The sequence below is a fragment of the Oncorhynchus tshawytscha genome, unplaced genomic scaffold (genome assembly GCF_018296145.1).
Source record: "Oncorhynchus tshawytscha isolate Ot180627B unplaced genomic scaffold, Otsh_v2.0 Un_contig_4556_pilon_pilon, whole genome shotgun sequence".
NCBI lineage: Eukaryota > Metazoa > Chordata > Actinopteri > Salmoniformes > Salmonidae > Oncorhynchus > Oncorhynchus tshawytscha.
The window spans coordinates 32915-46139 of NW_024609635.1; positions in this window are offsets into that span (position 1 = coordinate 32915).

Below are 13225 nucleotides of genomic sequence, written 5' to 3' on the forward strand. Positions count from 1 at the left end.
ATTGGCGAGGGCAATGAAAGTCTAGCTGTTTGTTTTATCAAATAAATGTTGAAACGTCTGTCTGCTTCAGCCTAGCGGGTTTACACTACCTAGTAGATACCTTTGTAAACAACAATGTCACGTGCTGTGTTTTCTATTCATCAACCGCGAACGGTGTAAGAGTGCATTACATTAGCGCCACCTGCTGGCTTGGAGCACGTCAAACCACGTCCGGAGGCCGTCAATGAACTGGGAGAAGTTTGAGCTGAATTTGCCCTCCAGGCAAGCAACTAGAGCATGTCATCTATACGGAGAACAGGCGTGTGTGCTCTGTTGTAGACAGCCGTGAGGACTTCCTGTAGCCAGCAGTGTCCTGGAGGGTAGGTCCCTGAGTCAGAGCTAGATTCAGTTTACAGATCTGATAGACTAATGCTTTTCCCTCTCCACAAATTACACAATTTGTTCTGCTATCAATTGCCAGAAAACATCATATAAAACGTATTCACAAGTTGGATGTGTCAAGAAATTCACAATGACAAAGTATGAATGTATTGTTTTAACTTCAGATTGACTTCAGGTTAAGCTTTTATGTAAAACCCCTTTTGAGAGTGATCATATGAGACTTCAAGTTTCCTTTCAAACTAAAGTATTTGCCACATGATTTGCACTGGTAAGAGATCTCCCCTGTGAAACACGCTGATGACATCTTAGATACTCATGTGTATATATAGTGTATGTGGACACCCCTTCAAATGAGTGGATTTGGCTGTTTCAGCCATACCCATTGCTGACAGATGTATAAAATCGAGCACAAAGCCATGCAATCTCCATAGACACACATTGCCAGTAGAATGACCTTACTGAAGAGCTCATAGGATGACACCTTTCCAACAAATATCTGCCCTGCTAGAGCTGCCCCGGTCTATTGAAAGTGCTGTTATTGTGAAGTGGAAACATATAGGAGCAACAAAGACTCAGCCGCCAAGTGGTAGGCCACACAAGCTCACAGAACGGGACCGCCGAGGGGTAGGCCACACAAGCTCACAGAACGGGACCGCCGAGGGGTAGGCCACACAAGCTCACAGAACGGGACCGCCGAGGGGTAGGCCACACAAGCTCACAGAACGGGACCGCCGAGGGGTAGGCCACACAAGCTCACAGAACGGGACCGCCGAGGGGTAGGCCACACAAGCTCACAGAACGGGACCGCCGAGTGCTGAAGCGCGTAGCGCATACAAATAATCTGTCCACAGTTGCAACACTCACTACCAAGTTCCAAACTGCCTCTGGAGCTTCATGAAATGGGTTTCCATGGCCGAGCAGTCGCACACAAGCCTAAGATCACCATGCGCAATGCCAAGCTTCAGCTTCAGTGGTGTAAAGCTCGCCGCCATTGGAGTTTGGACCAGTGGAAACGCATTCGCTGGAGTGATGAATCGCACTTCACCATCTGGAAGTCTTAAGGACAAATCTGGGTTTGGTGGATGCCAGTAGAATGCTGCCTGCCCCAATGTATAGTGCCAACTGTAAAGTTTAGTGGAGGAATAATGGTCTGGGGCTGTTTTTCATGGTTCGGGCTAGGCTCCTTAGTTCCAGTGAAGGGAAATCTTAACGCTACAGCATACAATGATATTCTAGACGATTCTGTGCTTCCAAATTTGTGGCAACAGTTTAGGGAAAGCCCTTTCCTATTTCAGCATGACAATGCCCCTGTACACAAAGCGAGGTCCATACATAAATGGTTTGTCGAGATCGGTGTGGAAGAACTTGACTGGCCTGCACAGAGCTCTGACATCAACCCCAACGAACACCTTTGAGATTAATTGGAACGATGACTTTGAGTCAGGCCTAATCGCCCAACATCAGTGCCCCACCTCACTAATCCTCGTGGCTGAATGGAAGCAAGTCCCCACAGAAATGTTCCAACATCTAGTGGAAAACCTTCCTAGAAGAGTTGAGGCTTTTATAACAGCAAGGGAGGACCAATTCCAAATTAATGCCCATGATTTTGGAATGAGATGTTCGACGAGCATGTGTCCACATACTTTTGGTCATGTAGTTTACCTTAATGCGATGTAAGTTTTCCTGCATACAGGACAGATATATGGTCTCTTCCTTGTATGAACTCTCATATGCAATGCAATGTCAATTCTATCTTCTGGTTGAAGGCTTTCCCACAGTCTTTGCACTGACATGGTCTCTCCCGTATGTGTATCTTTGAATGGATGGTCAAGTGTCCCTTACATGTGAAGCTGTTGCCACATTGTTTACACTGATGGACGTTTTTGTGAGAAGACCGATGTCACATGGTCTGACAAACACCGCTCTACCTCTGCCACCGTTTACCACAAATGCGGAAGTGCAACATAGGCAGATTGAGAAGTATCCAATGCAAAAAAAAAACATCTCTAGCTTAAACTGACAGATTTGTATTACGTTACTTAGATTGATGCACCAATGTGTCAATGGACTCTAGGGGGTTACACAGGAAGTAGTTTGTTTCCTGGATTATGTCAAAACAAATGTGATAGGCTACATCAATATTCTAACATGCAGTACAGATGTGATAAGCTACATCAATATTCTAACATGCAGTACAGATGTGATAGGCTACATCAATATTCTAACATGCAGTACAGATGTAATAGGCTACATCAATATTCTAACATGCAGTACAGATGTGATAGTGGCCCAAACATCCTGTATGTCATTGTTAAACAATTGAACAAGAACTCCTGTTGTTTAGAAAGATGAGATTAGAAAACGTTTTGGTCCAGTAAATTTGCACAGAATGGGAAAGTGTCTTTGGCACTCTGGCTTACATTAAATGGATGAAAACATACACATTACATGAAGCATTTACATGTCAGTTCATCTTATTTAGAATTGCCACTGAGGAGGGGATTTCTTCAGCCATTCTTCCGTGCGAGTGGCACCTTTCATCTCCAACCAGACGGCAGCATTTGGAAGGATAATGCAGTGGGAGGGTGTGGTCGTTGAAGACCTGGAGTGCTTTCCTTGTAATGTTCTGTGTGTACAGTTCTGCAGTTGTGGCTGTTTTGCTGCTGATTATTTTGCTGACCTGACTGACAACTTTTGCCAGTTTACTCCTGTCCCTGAATGAGAGGGTCCCAATTCCCATACCAGGTGGAGAGGAAGGTGAGAACACTCTCGATCTGGGATCTTTACACCATGGTCAGTGTGTGTTTGCTTGCATTATTCCGCATCTTACCACCAAGGCATTGTTCTTTAGTCTTGGTGAAATGGACGTCAATTAAGCTATTGTCAAAACATGTCACGAGGTCATCAATTAACTGGGAGAAACTTGAGCTGGATTTGCCATCCAGGCAAGCAACCAGAGCCATGTCGTCCGCATACAGGTATTTGATGAAGGTGAGGTCATTGTTTTTGCATACACTTGTTATTTGTGTATACGGAGAACAGGAGTGTGTTCTGTGCTAGATACAGCTGTGACGACTTCCTGAAGCCAGCAGTGTAGGTCCCTGAAACTGAGCGCTAGATTCAGTTTACCAATCTAATACTGACTGGTGATTTCCCATCAACACACATTACTCAGTTTGTTCTGTTGTCAATTGCCAGAAAACAACATAATTATTCAGAAGTTGGACGTATTAAGAAATTCCCAATGACAAAGTATTAATTTGTTGTTTTCATTTCAGATTCATTTCAGGCACTCAGTGTAGTAATATCATTTATGCCCTTTAGTATGAGTGTTCATATGTGATGTTAGGCGATGTTTATAACCAAAGCATTTGTAACATTCTTTGCACTGGTAAGGTTTCTCCCCGGTGTGCATATGCTGATAACATCTTAAATAGCTTAATGCAATGTAACCTTTCCTGCATACAGGACAGATATATGGTCTCTCTCCTGTATGAGCTCTCATATGCAATGTCAATTCTATCTTCTGGTTGAAGGCTTTGCCACAGTCTTTACACTGATATGATCTCTCCCCTGTATGTATCCTTGAATGGACTGTCAAGTGTCCCTTCTGGCTAAACCTTTTGCTACATTGTTTGCACTGATAGGGATTCTCTCCTGTGTGTACCCTTGTATGTCTGTCCAAGTCACCTTTCTGGTTAAACCTTTTGTCACATTATTTACACAGATAAGATTTCTCTCCTGTGTGTGTTCTTGAATGGATGGTCAAGTGTCCCTTACATGTGAAGCTGTTGCCACATTGTCTACACTGATATAGTTTCTCCACTGCAGCAGAGCAGTCTGGATGAACTGAGAGGGGCTGATCACTGGTTGGTTGTGGTACTCTGTATCCCTCTACATCAGGATCTGTTTTGATCTCCTCTGTTATGATGATAGGTAGAGCGCTCATCTCTACGTCATCCACAGTTTGGTTTTGGTAAAGATGTGAGGGCTGAGGTGGGTCCTCCTGACTGAGTCTGAGCTCCTGTTGTTCCTCTTTAATATGTGTGGGTTCTGGGTCCTCCTGCCCCAGACTGGGGTTCCACTCCTGCTCACAGTAATGATTTTCAGGGGGAACGGCAGGAGTGAGTAGCTGGAAGTCTGGAGGGGAAAAAATATATTCAATCAATATAGACTTATCTTAATGTCTGTCATTTTGTTAGGAACGCCTCTCTGTGCTCAAAAATAAAACTAGTTTGTTGACTGGTCTACACTACAGCACAGAAAAGGCTATACTGACACTCCTGACATACAAAAAAAATAATAATTTGAGAATTAGTTCAAATTAGGTTACGTTTATGGTCAGGATTAAGGTAACGGGTCAGTTCTAGATTTTGGTTACTTGTTTACAGGACAGGAGTGTCCTTATAGCCGGTACCCCATTACGTGACTTAACAAAGCAATGTTGGCGAACCAGGAGTTGCGTTCATGGGTGCGCATAGCCAGAGAGGAAGAGGGATTCAACTAGTTGCCACAAAGTCAAAATTGGCAAAATAGTGAAATCGAACATTTACAAGAAAATCACAAGAAAATCTTAACTCAAACTCCGGTAAAGAGTGCCACAGTCAGGCAGAAACATCTGAATGCTCTTAGTTTCCCTGTCTGATATGGCTGCTACTTAGAAATACTGTAACAGTAAATCATTTGATGACATTCACTGCTATCAACCTTTCTCCAATATAACCTCATAGTTTACACAGACCCACCCACCCACGGACCTTTGACAATTACATCCCCGTGTGAAAAGGGCTCCCATGGTCTGTTTTTGTCAACGAGCTCAATGTATTCCAAACACTGGTGGTAACCAGATGATCCCAATAATTCAGGTAGTAAATGTTGGTACAGTGCAGTGCATTCAGAAAGTATTCAGACCCCTTGACTTTTTCCACATTGTTACGTTACAGCCTTATTCTAAGATGGATTCAATTGTTTTTTCCCCCTCATCAATCTACACACAATAGCTCACAATGACCAAAAAAAAGGAAATATGACATTTACATAAGTATTCAGACCCATTACTCAGTACTTTGTTGAGGTGCTTTTGGCAGCGAATACAGCCTTGAGTCTTGTTGGGTATGAAGCTAGAAGCTTCACACCTGTATTTGGGGAGTTTCTCCCATACTTCTCTGCAGATCCTTTCAAGATCTGTCAGGTTGGATGGGGAGTGTCACTGCACAGCTATTCTCAGGTCTCTCCAGAGACTTTCAAATCGGGTTCAAGTCCGGGCTCTGGCCGGACCACTCAAGGACATTCAGAGACTTGTCCCAAAGGCACTCCTGCGTTGTCTTGGCTGTGTGCTTAGGGTTGTTGTCCTGTTGGAAGGTGAACCTTCGCCCCCAGTCTGAGGTCATGAGCGGTCTGGAGCAGGTTTTCATCAAGGATCTCTCTGTACTTTGCTCCGTTCATCTTTCCCTCGATTCTGACTAGTCTCCCAGTACCTGTCGCTGAAAAAACATCCCCACAGCATGATGCTGCCACCACCATGCCTCACCGTAGAGATGGTGCCAGGTCCAGATGTGACGCTTGGCATTCAGGCCAAAGAGAATACTTTAGGTGCCTTTTGGCAAACTCCAAGTGGACTGTCATGTGCCTTTTACTGAGGACTGGCTTCCGTCTGGCCACTCTACTATAAAGCCCTGATTTGGTGGAGTGCTGCAGAGAATAGTTGTCCTTCTGGAAGGTTCTCCCATCTCCACAGAGGAACTCTGGAGCTCTGTCAGAGTGACCATCGGGTTCTTGGTCACCTCCCTGACCAAAGCTCTTCTCCCCTGATTGCTCAGTTTAGCCAGGTGGCTAGGAAGAGACTTGGTGGTTCCAAACCTCTTCCATTTAAGAATGATGGAGGCCACTGTGTTCTAGGGGACCTTCAATGCTGCAGAAATGTTTTGGTATCCTTCCCCAGATCTGTGCTTCGACACAATCCTGTCTCGGAGCTCTACGGACAATTCCTTCGACCTCATGGCTTGGTTTTTGCTCTGACATACACTGTCAACTGTGGGACCTTATATAGACCGGTGTGTGCCTTTCCAAATCATGTCCAATCAATTGAATGTACCACAGGTGGACTCCAATCAAGTTGTTGAAACAGCTCAAGGATAATCAATAAAAACAGGATGCACCTGAGCTCAATTGAGTCTAATACCAAAGGGTCTGAATACTTATGTAAGTGTTAAATGTATAACCTGTTTTCGCTGTGTCATTATGGGGTATTGTCTGTAGATTGATGAGGGTAAAATTAAATTGTGTCCGTTTTAGAATAAGGCTGTAATGTAACAAAATGTGGAAGGGGTTTGAATACTTCCCGAATGCACTGTATATTCCATATATTAGCGTTACTAGGCTACACTGAACCATGGCGGACCCAATGTATGGCTTCTTTTTCATATTAAAATGTGTTCCAGTGCAACACACCTAGTTTTCAACCACTGATACTTGGCTTACGGAGCGCTCTTTGAAATAAGCATTTGTAACGCAGTATTCCAATGGATCGAGTTTTTAATTCGTTACGTTAGCTAATTGGCAGGTCACGGTGATGTCTAGAATGGTGACCAATAATACAAGTCATTTCTCCCTTGCCCATCGAAATAAATGGGGTCGTTGACAACTAGCCATCATAAACTAGTCTCACCAGGACGACTGACTGAACCGAATCCATTCGTCTCCACTCGACATACGTCATCAATTTGGGCACAATGCATGTACCCTTCGGCATAACACAACGTGCCACATGCATCTAGTCTATTAACTAGTCTACATGTCAAATCTCGTTACCACTGCATTTCGCTACAAACCTGCTCTGTGTAACGTTATTTCTGGTTTGCTAACCATGTCCAACAGCCTCCGTAGACGCTCGATCTCCTCTGCTGAACCGCATATTTCTTCCTGATACACTGCTATAATCTTCTCCACGACCACGAATATCTACACAGCAGCTGCTGACAAACGCTCGGTGACGAACACATTCAACAACTGTAGTTTGGACATATTGGCAATGGTTATAAAAGTCAAGCTGTTCGTTTTATTAAAGAGATGTTGGTTGAAACCTCTCTCTCTCTGATTCTGTGTACCGGTTGATAGCGACCTTGTTGTCGTTTCACTAAAGTTGGTCGGTGAAAAAAAGACTTCATTACAATAACACCACCTGCCGTATTGGAGCATTTCATGGAAAACCATTGTTGTCAGTCAGTATATTCCCAAATATTTTATGTTAAGGTACGAGATCTTTGAGCCACATTACCTTGGACCATGTTTTGCCCTCAGTTTCAATATGGGTCCCAACCAGACAAAACACCACTTTTTTAATGCCTTTGCTTTGTCTTTTAGTATCTTCTAATTAAAGCACCTGGGCTCCTGAGTGGCACAGCGGTCTAAGGCACTGCATCTCAGTGCTAGAGGCGTCACTACAGACCCTGGTTCGATTCCAGGCTGTATCACAACCGGCCGTGATTGGGAGTCCACAATTGGCCCAGTGTTGGAAGGGGTAGGCCGTCATTGTAAATAAGAATTTGTTCTTAACTGACTTACCTAGTTAAATAAAGGTCAAATAAAAAGCTGCAATATGTAACTTTTTGTCAGAGGAAGGCCCAAAAAATGGTCAAAGACTAGAATTGACATCTCCTCTGCTGAACCGCATATTTCTTCCTGATACACTGCTATAATCTTCTCCACGACCACGAATATCTACACAGCAGCTGCTGACAAACGCTCGGTGACGAACACATTCAACAACTGTAGTTTGGACATATTGGCAATGGTTATAAAAGTCAAGCTGTTCGTTTTATTAAAGAGATGTTGGTTGAAACCTCTCTCTCTCTGATTCTGTGTACCGGTTGATAGCGACCTTGTTGTCGTTTCACTAAAGTTGGTCGGTGAAAAAAAGACTTCATTACAATAACACCACCTGCCGTATTGGAGCATTTCATGGAAAACCATTGTTGTCAGTCAGTATATTCCCAAATATTTGATGTTAAGGTACGAGATCTTTGAGCCACATTACCTTGGACCATGTTTTGCCCTCAGTTTCAATATGGGTCCCAACCAGACAAAACACCACTTTTTTAATGCCTTTGCTTTGTCTTTTAGTATCTTCTAATTAAAGTACCTGGGCTCCTGAGTGGCACAGCGGTCTAAGGCACTGCATCTCAGTGCTAGAGGCGTCACTACAGACCCTGGTTCGATTCCAGGCTGTATCACAACCGGCCGTGATTGGGAGTCCACAATTGGCCCAGTGTTGGAAGGGGTAGGCCGTCATTGTAAATAAGAATTTGTTCTTAACTGACTTACCTAGTTAAATAAAGGTCAAATAAAAAGCTGCAATATGTAACTTTTTGTCAGAGGAAGGCCCAAAAAATGGTCAAAGACTCCAGTCACCCAAGTCATAGACTGTTCTCTCTGCGCCAAGTCCAGGACCAAAAGGCTCCTGAACAGCTTCTACCCCCAAGCCATAAGAACAGCTAATCAAATGGCCACCAAATGCCCCCCCCCCCTCCCCTAACCTGTACCTCCGCACATTGATTGCGGAGGTACATGTAGCCTCGTTATTGTTATGTACATTTCTTGATACTTTTTGATTTGATTCGATTTTTTAAACTTCAGTTTATTTAGTAAATATTTTCTTGACTCTATTTCTTGAACTGCATTGTTGGTTAAGGGCTTGTAGGTAAGCATTTCATGGTAAGGTCTACAGCTTTTGTATTTGGCGCATGTGACAAATAACATTTGATTTGATATCTAACTTTTCGGGCGACACGACCAAATTCACTTAGAAATGTTAGTTATAGATCTGTCATTCTCATAGAAAGCAAATATTTTACTTTCAGTTTTGTACAACAGCTTCAAATAGCTGAAATTACAATGTTTTTGGTTATGGAAAATATATTTCATGCGCCAAATACAACAGCTGTTTAGATGGTACAGTGACTCTCTACACTATGCTTGCTTGTTTTGGAATGGTCTGCCTTCCCATGTGAGAGACGCAGACTCGGTCTCAACCTTTACGTCTTTACTGAAGACTCATCTCTTCAGTGGGTCGTATGATTGAGTGTAGTCTGGCCCAGGAGTGTGAAGGTGAACGGAAAGGCTCTGGAGCAACGAACCGCCCTTGTTGTCTCTGCCTGGCCGGTTCCCCTCTTTTCACTGGGATTCTCTGAATCTAACCCTATTACAGGGGCTGAGTCACTGGCTTACTGGTGCTCTTTCATGCCGTCCCTAGGAGGGGTGCGTCACTTGAGTGGGTTGAGTCACTGACATGGTCTTCCTGTCTGGGTTGGCAGCCCCCTTGGGTTGTGCCGTGGCGGAGATCTTTGTGGGCTATACTCGGCCTTGTGCCAGGATGGTAAGTTGGTGGTTGAAGATATCCCTCTAGTGGTGTGGGGGCTGTGCTGTGGCAAAGTGGGTGGGGTTATATCCTTCCTGTTTGGCCCTGTCCGGGGGTATCATCGGATGGGTCCACAGTGTCTCCTGATCCCTCCTGTCTCAGCCTCCAGTATTTATGCTGCAGTAGTTTATGTGTCGGGGGGCTAGGGTCAGTTCGCCTAATTTAAGTTTCTAACTTCTCGCTGAGTGCTGCACACTCCATCACGTGATCGGGTCTTTCTCACAGGCCACAAGACAGACACATCAGGGACGCAACTGCACCGTCCTTATCCAATTCTGAGGTGCATATTGAAGATATTGGAAGAACTGTCCACATTTACTTTACATCAGCCAACAAGATGAGTAGACCTAACGAACAGCAAAAGCACTAGCTTATGTCAATCTACTATCCCCCAAAGTACAAAGTTCGACCTATTCTATTCTGTGCGAGAAATAAATATTCCAAACATAGTCTGGGACAGTTGTGGGATGCGATAGATCCCAAATTAATACAACCATTTGCATAAACTCTAAGGCTATTTCTTCACATTATACGCACAGCAATGCACACATGCTAGTAGGCTATAAGTGCAAATGATCAATTAGCGGAAAACACTATTATGAAAACTAACCGCAAATGCAGTTATGCATGTAATGCTTTTATTATAAAGGTGCATTTTTATGGTGAAAATGATCTTCCCCAAACTTGAAACTCACATGCTGTTTATGTATGCCAGTTAGCCGCTACACCCTTTGTAAAGCGGATTAATGTGCTTAATTTTAAGAAGTTATTTGGCCACTTTAGTTGTGATACAAACCTTATTAAATCATATAGGCCTATGGGCTAGGCTACATGAGGTGTGAGACTATGATTCGAAAAAGTTGCAAAAAAAGGCATTGTTTCTTATGCTGGGCATCAATATAATTCACAAGTGATAGGCTAATATTGTCACCCATCAGACTATTCTTGATTCAATCTTGTCTTTACATAATATATTATACTAAATAATATGTGTGAAATTTATTTAGATTTATAATAGACCATTATCAGAAATTTGATCCTCCTTTTTTCAGTAGAGGCCATCATTCTGTTTTCTCACGCAATTGCATAACCTATTGAAATGTTGCACAACATGAGCTCATGGGCTCTCAAGAAGGGTTTGATTATATTTTCGAATACATTTGCATTGGTGTCAGTGATTAGAGAGACAATAGAGTGTTGAGTATCAGGCAGTTAGTAAGTTTGGTAGACTACTAATGACCATCAGCAGCATCAGAGCTTGGAGAAGCCTAATTACCGTGACTAAACGGTCACATGGAATTTGACTGCCTTCATGACTCTTGACCGCTGGTGTGGAGGTAATACGGTCACAGTGACAGCCCTAGCCATAACACATACGTTTTTCCAAAAGCAGACTTTGATCGATAATGCCAAAAGCCGCACTGAAGTCTAACAAAACAACACCCACTAAGGGTTGGTAACAGGCTGATTGGTCAGCTATTTGAGCCAGTAAAGGGTGCTTACTGTTCTTTGGTAGTGGAATTACTTTTGTTTTCCTCCAGGCCTGAGGGCACACACTTTCTAGTAGGCTTAGATTGAAGATATGGCAAATAGGAGTTGCAGTATCATCCACTTTTATCCTCAGTAATTTTCCATCCAAGTTGTCAGACCCTGGTGGCTTGTCATTGTTGATAGACAACAATAATGTTTTCACCTCTTCCAAACTCAACATGACAATGCTTACATTTCATAATTTTACGAGTTATAATTGGATGTGTAGTGTCAGCGTTTTTTGCTGGCATGTCATGCCAAAGTTTGCTAATCTTGCTATTGACAAAATCATTAAAGTAATTGGCAATTTCAGTGGGTTTTGTGACGAATGAGCCATCTGTTTTAATGAATGATGGAGCCAAGTTGACCTTTTTGTCCAAAATGTAATTTAAGGTGCTCCAAAGCTTTTTACTATTATTCTTTATATACTTTTGTCTGTGTTTCTTAGTATGGTTTCTTGTTTAAATTCCGTTCAGTAATATGATTTCTCAATTTGCAGTATGTTTGCCAATCGGTTGTGCAGCCAGATTTATTTGCCATTACTTTTGCCTCATCGCTCTCAACCCTACAATTTTTAAATTCTTCACTCAAACTCGAGGCATTTAAGTGTTTACAGTCATTGTCTTAATGCGGGCATGCTTATTAGTAACTGGAATAAGCAATTTTATAAATGTGTCAAGTGGAGCATCTGGTTGCTCCTCATTACACACCACAGACCAGGAAATATTATTTACATCATCAACATAAGAATCACTAGACATTGTATGACCTCTTATACACTACTAGGCACAGCCTTTGAAATGTTGATTTTCCTAGATATGGCTACTTTATTGTGATCACTACATCCAATGGATTTCAATACTGCTTTAAAGCAAATTTCTACAGCTTTAGTAAAGATGTGACCAATATATGTTGACGATTTCATTCCTGTGCTGTTTGTAACTACTCTGGTAGGTTGACTGATAATCTGAACCAGGCTGCAAGCACTGGTTACAGTTTGAAGCTTTTTCTTGAGTGGGCAACTTAATGAAAGCCAGTCAATATTTAAATCACCCAGAAAATATACCTCTCTGTTGATATCATACATTATCAAGCATTTCACACACATTATCCAGATACTATTAGCACTTGGTGGTCTATAGCAGCTTCCCACAAGAATGGGCTTTAGGTTAAGCAGATGAACCTGTAGCCATATTACTTCAACAGTATTTAACGTGAGATCCTCTCTAAGCTTTAAAGAAATGTGGTTCAGAATATAAACAGCAACACCTCCACCATTGGCATTTTGTCTTTTCTGTAAATGTTATAACCATGTATTTCTACCACTGTATCATCAAATGTTTTATTTCAGTGAGTTTCAGGTTATATGAATTCCATCTGTTACTAGCAAGTTATTGATTTCATGAACCATGTTTCTTAGGTTACAGATGTTAATGTGGGCTCATTATGTTTGAGCTGAGTGGACTTCCTACTAGGGCACACCGCCTCAGTGCTAGCAGTAGAACTCTTGTTCATAGGCACATGATTACTGCATACAATAACTGTAGGATCAACAGAGGCATTCAGGGCAGTTAGGGGGACATCAATTAGGTTACTTACATTGTGTCTGCAAACACCATTGGGATAATGTACATTTTCTGCAGCATTATGACAACTCAGCGACAAAATGGTAGGGCTTAACTGAGCTGTGCTTGGATCATCGATAAGTCATTGTCTCAACGCATCCTTGAAATGTGTGGACAGAGTCCAGGAGCCAAGATGATTCAGATGGACTCCATCATTCCTGTAGAGCATTTTCTGTTTTTCATTTTCTCTAAATCTAAAAGGCACAAACTAGATTTGAGTCATTGTAATAAGTAATTGAAAATGCTATTACTCCAACCTTGTGAAAGTAATAAA